This window comes from Oncorhynchus tshawytscha, linkage group LG14, assembly GCF_018296145.1.
Source record: "Oncorhynchus tshawytscha isolate Ot180627B linkage group LG14, Otsh_v2.0, whole genome shotgun sequence".
In the NCBI taxonomy this organism is placed as follows: Eukaryota; Metazoa; Chordata; class Actinopteri; order Salmoniformes; family Salmonidae; genus Oncorhynchus; species Oncorhynchus tshawytscha.
In genome coordinates, this window is record NC_056442.1 from 10,592,909 (window position 1) to 10,602,669 (window position 9,761).

The following is a 9,761-nucleotide window of genomic DNA, read 5'->3' on the forward strand; positions in this document are numbered from 1 at the left end:
TTCCTTGGACACTGTGCTATCTATCCTCCAAACGAGCGTCAATGCCATACAACACTCCTTCCGTGGCCTCCAACTGCTCTTAAACGCTAGTAAAACCAAATGCATGCTTTTCAACTGATCGCTGCCTGCACCCGCACGCTCGACTAGCATCACCACCCTGGATGGTTCCGACCTCGAATATGTGGACATCTATAAGTACCTAGGTGTCTGGCTAGACTGTAAACTCTCCTTCCAGACTCATATCAAACATCTCCAATCCAAAATCAAATCTAGAATCGGCTTTCTATTTTGCAACAAAGCCTCCTTCACTCACGCCGCCAAACCTACCCTAGTAAAACTGACTATCCTACCGATACTCGGCTTCGGCGATGTCATCTTCAAAATAGCTTCCAATACTCTACTCGGCAAACTGGATGCAGTTTATCACAGTGCCATCCGTTTTGTTACTAAAGCACCTTATACCACCCACCACTGCGACCTGTATGCTCTAGTCGGCTGGCCCTCGCTACATATTTGTCGCCAGACCCACTGGCTCCCGTTCATCTACAAGTCCATGCTAGGTAAAGCTCTGCCTTATCTCAGTTCACTGGTCACGATGGCAACACCCACCCGTAGCACGTGCTCCAGTAGGTGTATCTCACTGATCATCCCTAAAGCCAACACCCCATTTGACCTCCTTTCCTTCCAGTTCTCTGCTGCCTGTGACTGGAACGAATTGCAGAAATCGTTGAAGTTGGAGACTTTTATCTCCCTCACCAACTTTAAACATCTGCTATCTGAGCAGCCAACCGATCGCTGCAGCTGTACATTGTCCATCGGTAAATAGCCCACCCAATTTACCTACCTCATCCCCATACTGTTTTTATTTATTTACTTTTCTGCTCTTTTCCACACCAGTATCTCTACCTGCACATGACCATCTGATCATTTATCACTCCAGTGTTAATCTGCTAAATTGTAATTATTCGCCTACCTCCTCATGCCTTTTGCACACAATGTACATAGACCCTTTTTTTCTTTTTTCTTTTCTACTGTGTTATTGACTTGTTTTGTTGTTTACTCCATGTGTAACTCTGTGTTGTTGTCTGTTCACACTGCTATGCTTTATCTTGGCCAGGTCGCAGTTGTAAATGAGAACTTGTTCTCAACTAGCCTACCTGGTTAAATAAAGGTAAGATTTTAAAAAATTAAAGAAAATTGGTGAAGTGTCATTCTGTAACATGTGCGCTGGGAGTCGGGAATCAAGTTCAGGGAGTGAATCATTTAATAAATAAATGAAAACAATACAAAACATGAACAACGCACAGACATGAAACAGAAACAATGACGCCTCAGGAAGGAATCAAAGGGAGTGACATATACAGGAAAGGTAATCAGCGAAGTGATGGAGTCCAGGTGAGTCTAATGACGTACAGGGGCGCATAACGATGGTGACAGGTGTGCGCCATGATGAGCAGCCTGGTGACCTAGAGGCCAGAGAGGGAGCACACGTGACAGCGAAATCATATTCCAAGTTTTATATTTCCATTTTACAACAAATTACATTTTCATCAAAAATCCCACACAGCTATTTTTAGAGTATATATAGAGTAGGCTAAGGGAACTACTTGTGATAAACCTTGAGTAAATATTGCCAATATCTCACACAAGTGACTCATAGATTAGCATATTATGCTGTATAAAAGGAGAGGAAAGTAAAGTATTACTACTGCAGACACTACCACTACTGTAATGTATTTGAAAACCATACATACAGTACTTGGAAACAAGCAGGGAAACACAGCACATTTTCTTCAGGACATGTACTTTTCAGTGATCACTGTTAGCCTAAAGAGTTTATTAGATAGATAGAACTACAGCTAGCTATCAGTAGACCTGAATATAAACGTATTCTACATAGTTCTTCAACTACCACAAAAACACTTTTATAGAGCAGCCATCTCTAGATGCACCGTCATATTTCTCCCGGCAAATAATAGCTTCAAACTTTCCAATCATTATATAATCATTCAACTTCATTCACACTGAACATTTTACAAAAGTAAATTGTGCATCTACTCATCTGAAACCCACAGCATGTATGATTTAGAGTTGCTTTACTTTCCTAAGAGTGCTGTCCACATGAACCTGCTTTTTATTCCCATCTTCTGACATCTTCGCTTTGTCCTATGTCGTTCTTCTTTTAGTTTTCACACGCAACAACTGTAGTTTAGAAATGTTTGTGATATAGCTGCCCCGCAATCCAATATAATATGGTTGATATAGTAGTCTATCAAAGTAATCAAACCAATCATTTGACTACAGTGCCTTCAGAAAGTATGATATCCCTTGACATATTGAACTTTTGTTGTGTTACTGCCACAATGTATTAAATATATTTTTTTTTATCTCACCCATCTACACACAATACCCCATAATTACAAAGTGAAAACATGTTTTTAGAATTGTAGCAAATGAAAATGAAATACAGAAATATCTAATTTACATTTGTATTCAACCCACTGAGTCAATACATGTTAGGATCACCTGTGGCAGCGATTACAGCTGTGAGTCTTTCTGGGTAAGTCTCTAAGAGCTTTGCACACCTGGATTGTACAATATTTGCACATTATTCTTTACAAAACATTACAAGCTTTGTCAGGTTGGTTGTTGATCATTGCTAGATAGCCATTTTCAAGTCTTGCCATAGATTTTGAAGCCAATTTCAGTTAAAAATGTAACTAGGCCACTCAGAAACATTCAATGTTGTCTTGGTAAACAGCTCCAGTGTATATTTGGCCTTGTGTTTTAGGTTATTGTTCTACTGAAAGGTGAATTTGTCTCCCAGGGTCTGTTGGAAAGAAAACTGAACCCGGTTTTCCTCTAGGACTTTTCCTGTGCTTAGCTCTATTCTGTTTATTTTTACACTTAAAAACTCCCTAGTCCTTGCCGAAGACAAGCATACCTATAACCTGTTGCAGCCACCACCATGCTTGAAAATATGAGTGTTATTCAGTGATGTGTTGGATTTGCCCCAAACATAATACTTTGTATTCAGGACATAAAGTTAATTTCTTTGCCACATTTTTTGCAGTTTTAATTTAGTGCCTTATTGCTAACAGGATGCATGTTTTGGAGTATTTGTATTTTGTACAGGCTTCCTTCTTTTCACTGTTGATTGTTGTGTTACATTCACTGGACTCCCACCAATTAAACTTCATGTACAATTACCATCTAGTTTTATTTATGTATTTGACAGGGACCATGCCAATTAAACACATGGACCAGATTAAAGCTAGATTGCTTATTCTCATCTCCATTCTCTCATTTTACACCATAAATAACCAGATTCACCACAATAAAACGGAGATGATGCAGTTCTTCGGTTTTTCCAGGAGAGGGCCTGAGATGCAACCTTTGTATTGGCAATGGCTGCAGAAACACAGTGGAAACCTGCCGTATTGACCATGACTCCTGCGCCACGGTCATATTCAAGTACCCACTTCGTACGTACTGTATCTATTATCCCCATTCACTAGGCAGGCAGTATACCCTGAGTTTCATCTGTGTATATCCCTTCACTAGGCACTTTACTATGTGTGTAACCCGAGGATCAGTAACCAATCGGTAAAACACTAAATACCTGATCCTTTTGATTGACATCTAAGGAAAACATTTGCTTTATCCAATCAAGAAAATGTGCTAGTTTGTGTCTTCTATATCTGGTGTCTTACCCTGTCTCGCTTCTCTCTCTCCACAGCTATCTTGTACTTCAAGAGATGCATGAAGATGTCAGAATGCTTGATGCTGGGAAGCAACAAGGATATTGATGCCTTTTGCTGCACCACCAACCAATGCAACTGAGAGACACATACTCTGTCTAACATACTATACAGTCCATTTATTGTACTAAGCTGAATATCACTAATCAATGCACATGATTGAAACTGTCAAGAAGTTTGTTCCAAACAGTTTGCATTTAATTATTATTTATGTTTGACATAATTAACCTGTGATTAGCCAGGTGATGGCCTGGAACATGAGCACTGCACTGAGCAAGTTTAGTTTATAGCTGATACATACATAACTAGTTTATAGGCTATATGATGTATTATCCAGTAACACAACGTAAAATATAGACTCCATCCAGCTGTTCTGTTGAGGGTTTGATATCTTAAAATTGTCATTACACACCCTGTCCCGATGTTGAATGTCCCAATGGGGAACAGAGCAGACCTTGGATAACTCTGCATTGTGGAAAGTCACTATTTATCCAGTGGAGCAAATAGCTTCTTAGGAGGTAACTACAACTATTTGAATACAGATCCCAAGAATGACTACTTTTTAAAACTATTTGTATTTTCAAATACACCACAAAATATAATGATTTTCGGCCCAGGTCTGGAACAGTCACTGTTATGTGGCACTGGTCACTGTAAACTTTCTTGTCTTGCGTAATCTCTTCTGAAAATCCAGGAATTCCCAGTCTGATATTCAGATCCAGACCAGAGGACATCTAGGAAATGCTGTGCTAAGGAAGGACAGCTCCACACACATTGAAAGGAAACTTAACCAGGTCAGAGATTCTGTTTGAGTTGTAACCTACCTGCAACTACTTCCCTATTTACTGCTCATAACGACGCACTATAACAGAGCTTCGAAATCGCCACGAGAACAAACAGAAACACTAAAATGCTTAAAAAGTTGTCAGGTGTCACAAATATTTGTCTCAATTAAATTGTGCTACTTGGGTTTCACCATGTCTATCATTATACACATGTGAAGCAGTGGGACAGGACCAACTGTATACATCTGTCACACTACGCGCTCTTTGATGACATATGTTCTATCGTTAAAACGACAGCTCAAAAGACACCTGAAGAGAAGGAAATATGAAAGTGGTGTGTGTTTGTCTCCTTCTCCTGCTGCTGTCTTAAAGCTACGATGAGTCTGCCCAAAAAGAGTACTCTTGTGTTTTACTAGGTATGATAAACTGTCTCACTGAATACTTGCTTGCTTATTAACCAGACTGAACCATTGTGAAATCATTTTTTTCAGCATTGTTTAACATGGAGCGTTCAGTTTAACCAAGCTACTGAACTACACCAGAGATAATGCTGGTCTACTGTATGTCCAGGAGAGGGCCTAAGGTACAAAAAATGTCTTGACAGTGGAGACCACAGCCGAGACACAGGGGAGACCTGCCAAAGCGGGAAAAAAAGGTCTGCACGAGAATCGCTCAAACACTCACTTCGTATTTAGCTCCCTCCTTCACTTGGCCACTTTACCTTGTGCTTCATCGGTGCGACCTACCAAGGTTAAATGATCAGTAAAACACACACAATTTGGAGTAGGAGTGCTGATCCTGGATCAGTTTAGCCTTTTAGATCATAATGAATAAGATTATATGGACACGGAAGACCTATTCCTGGATCAGAACTCTGAAATGCTTTATAAATACAGGCCCAGGTTATGTCTCTTAGATATCTGGTATTTTCAATCCTCTCTCCACAGCTCCCTAAACATTTAAGAGATGCATGCAGATGTCAGAATGCCAGATGTTTGGAGACGAGAGTGAGAGCATTCATGGCTGGTGCTGTCCCTCCAACCTACGCAACTGAGACAACCGTTGACTACCATAGTTGATTCTGTCATTTGGTGTGATGTCTGGCACCGCAAGAGTACCACATATGTAGTCCATTTACCATCTATTACTGTTGTTGTGAAGCAGTTACAAAATGAAAGTTGCTTCGTTCCCCAACAATTTGCATTTGTTTATTGATGTCAGCTTTAACTTGAATGCATGATTCAGTTTGATAAAATAGATGGGCCTATACAGATATCATCTGACTCTTTAGCATGTGATTGGTCAGGTAAGTTGATGGCATAAAATATGAGCACTGAGCAGGACTATTTGCCACCACCCAAGTCTTGAGCTGCTCTGCTGTTACTATAGTGACCAAGTGGGAGAGATCCAGGTGGCATTTCTAGAACACTTCCCATGGCAGCCTGCCGTGTCACAATTCCCAGATCACTACACCATCTTTATCAGGTACTTCACATATAAAGTTGTATTTACATAACAGTGAAAAGACAGTTTATATGAGGACAGCACTGTGTTTATCCTAGAGTTTCACAGACACCTGTGAAGCACAAGAACTCAGATGAGATTATTACATTCTTGTGGTGACATTTACATAACCATTCTATAATACCTGGTAAAGAAAATATCTCGGACTATCCTGTGTTTGGTTATGCAGTGAAGATGAGAGTCTTGGCTATATCTTTCCTTCATCTGATGAGTTCTATTTGTGGTATGTGAGTGAATAGAATGTTCTGGAAATAACTTCAAAAGAACACTGAAACTCTTCCACTCTGTGTTCATGATAATAACATGCTGTATAGTGTTTGTGAACTGTATCAACAACCTAATTGATTCAGTGAATATACAATATACTGACAAATAAGAACACAATATTAAAGTTTACACAAAAAAAAATGTAAACTGAGTTTGTGGTCCGGTGTCGCCCAGACACTCCCAATGACGATGTGTGTGGAGACGTCTCATTTATCACTTGGTTATTGGAATGAATTATTTCAGATCAAATGTGAGAAAGCCACAAATCAAGGTTCCACTCACTCTAATTCCTCCTCTTCCCCAATATCTCTATTGGGGAAAATCATCTACAACATTGCGATCAGTGAAATCTTGTTTTTATATCGTTTGTGTATGTTTGTTGATGTTGGGATTGCATCTGTTTTGTGTCCCATACTCCACCTCTCTCTCCTTGTAACGGTGTCATGTTTCTGAGGATTCAGCAGCAGCAAAGAGTGTGGACATCTCCAGTGAATCGAGGGAGGACTCCTCCACACCCACTGCTGCAAATATGACCTATGTAACCACTAAAGAGAGTGCATTTAAAATGTCTCCTCTCCTCATCCATTTGTTATATCACATGCAGCCTAAAAATAAAATGAATAAATATCTGCATGTTTACACAGTTTGTGGATCTTTTTCTGGGGTTATAGTCTTAGGTTGCAGATGTTTTTTAGGTTGCAGTTTCACACTTCAACTCAGGAAATATTACCACATAATTACAACATGATTTCAGGGCCGATTTGTCAACAGTGAAAAGAAACTGGTACATAATTCATCCACTAGATGTCAACAGAGCTCCGGCTTCCAGCATAGTCCAATAAAAAGAGCGTATGGTTTAGCTGGGCACAGCATAAAGATCACTCCATAGTGACAGACATGCATTATTAATACGCTGAATGAAACTACATTTATCAGTTTCCTACAAAACATTGTGATCATGCATTTGAGATGAATAAAAACAAAATGTATTAATAATTCAAACTCGATACAGATAATGATTATTTGGATGTGTCCCAAAAGGCACCATTTCCCTATATAGAGCATTCATTTTGACCAGGGCTCATAGGGCTCATGCACTACTCTGACCAGGGCCCATAAGGTGAAACGTAGTGCACTGTGTAGGGAATATGGTGCCATTTGGGACTCAGCCCTAGTGTCAAGAGACTCTGTGTAGTGGTGTATTGACTAAAACACCCATGCTGAGAGACAAGCTTTGTCTGTGTCAATAGTATTGATTTATTTCATTACACTCCAATAACCGATCGTTACACCTCCTAGGGAATTGTATGATCGCGCTCCAAATGTGATTGTTGTTTTCTAAATACTAACACAGTCGGGGGAATATTTGTATTTGTAATAAAAGGTTGCCAACGAAAATCCCCCACTCGCACACACACGCACACACACACACACACACACACACACACACACACACACACACACACACACACACACACACACACACACACACAAAAAAACACACACACACACACACACACACACACACACACAAATGTCCATTCCTCCCTTCTCACATAGACACAGGGGTTCCCTGACCCTGGTTTTATGACCCATATTGTAGGGGACACCCCATTGGCAGAGGCTTCCCCCAGTCAGGAAAGGAAACCACCAGAGTTGTGGAAAATACCATTCAGCAGCCTGAAGGAGACTACAGGACCTCACACCAACTAGCTACTTCTTCCACGACATAATTGCAAGGATCCCCTCTCTGCACACACGCATGCATATAAGTACATATTCTTTAACATTTTTTTTAAAGGAGCAGGGGGTATTCCTCCTCTTGAAAGTTGCAGTGTGGTTGGACCAGCAGGTGAATAAAATGTACATGCGTAATTTATTGAGTAACTCTGGCATTGCCTGATATATAGCCTTCGAGTTTAAAAGGGTCATCTGTAGTTGAAACAATAACAAAGTGGCTACCCTGCCTCTGTTTTGGTAAAAATAAAGAGCTCTTGATGCAAGGACTGAAAAAATATAGTTTGAAGTTTATTTTGAGGCTATATAGTGTTTGTTTACATGTACAATGTTTGCACACATTGAAGTAAAACAAGCTTATATTTTTGGTTCTGAGGCATTATAAATGAGGCATTTATAAGTTATGTTCTTCTTATTTTATGAGCCCAAAATGGATGTAGCATCTGTGGATTGCCCCTTTAAGATACAGTCAAACACTGTCACTCAGCGTTGCATGACCAAGGATTTGAGAGGGGCCCCATGCCATTTCTACTAAATACATGATTTCATTTAAACATGCAATTGCGGTCCAAATGACAGAAGACAGAGACTGAGTTACCAAACTCTTCACATTTTACTCTCCGCAATCTCCCTCTGTGTAAACTAAAGCTACTGTGAATGGACAGATTGAACCTGACTCTGGTTCTGAACTGCAGCCAGTGTCAGAAACGCTCCTCACCTGTAGACTAATTATGACACTGTAATTAGTAGACAGCACAGCTGCTGTGATTCCACACAGCTCAGCACAGCTCCACTCTATAAAACCTAACATATAAGAGGTGTGGGCCAGTCATTATCACCCCAGGAGGCTAACGCACCAAGCAGAGACTATTTTTTCAACAAGCATGAGCAAATAATACCAACTACGGGAGGATTCCTTCAATATTTCCTACACGTCATATTCTCTCCTTTCCGTGGGCCAGAAAACAGTGCCAAAACGTGGAGAGATACTTTGTGAGATATGGTAGTGGTTAGTTTTTATAGTTTTGCCCATAAAAATGTTGTTCTCTGCTACCGGTGAAAATGATGGGGATCCCTGGAAGCTGCGTAACTTCCCGCCCCCCCAGATAGGTTTCCATGAGGCAACAAACTTGTTAGTTAGGAAAGTTTCAATGAATGAACAAATGAATTACTTAATGAATAAATTAATGAAAATGAAGGGATGAATCCCAAATAAGACACAACGAATATGTAGAAAATTGGTTTTTCAGTACAGTCAAGGATAACATTTAAGAGATTATGAAGTGATTGTTGCAATTCTATGTTTTTGGGGGGCTCCAGAAAATGCATTGGGCAAGACCATAAACAGGTGTAGTGAGTTGCAGGTGAACAGGAGCTCTGAGGGGTGGCTTCTGTCGATTTTGTTAATGTATAATTACCATGTATCAAAATGCATTCTTCTTTAGAAGCAGGACATTATCATTAAAGATAATACTAGACCTAGTTTTATAATGTGAAGTAAATGAGCCCTTACATTTAGATTGTAATTTTGGAGGCTATTTGGCAATCATCATTTAAAATATGTCAGCAATTAAACAATTTGATGGCATCAGTCCAAACTCATTACACACATCATACCTGAGATCATTTGCCGTTTATGGGAGATGTTTTCCAATGTCAGGCTTGAGCTCAGATCCTGACTCCTCCC

At 39.9% G+C, this 9,761-nt stretch overlaps 1 long non-coding RNA gene across 1 annotated transcript; it reads left to right on the forward strand.

Annotated features, from left to right (window-relative positions):
* The first annotated feature begins 3,079 nt into the window (after window positions 1-3,079).
* On the forward strand, window positions 3,080-3,938 carry LOC112266536. The gene is made up of 2 exons (XR_002955948.1): window positions 3,080-3,485; window positions 3,740-3,938. It is a non-coding gene; the product is annotated as an uncharacterized LOC112266536 (long non-coding RNA).
* The last annotated feature ends 5,823 nt before the right edge of the window (window positions 3,939-9,761 follow it).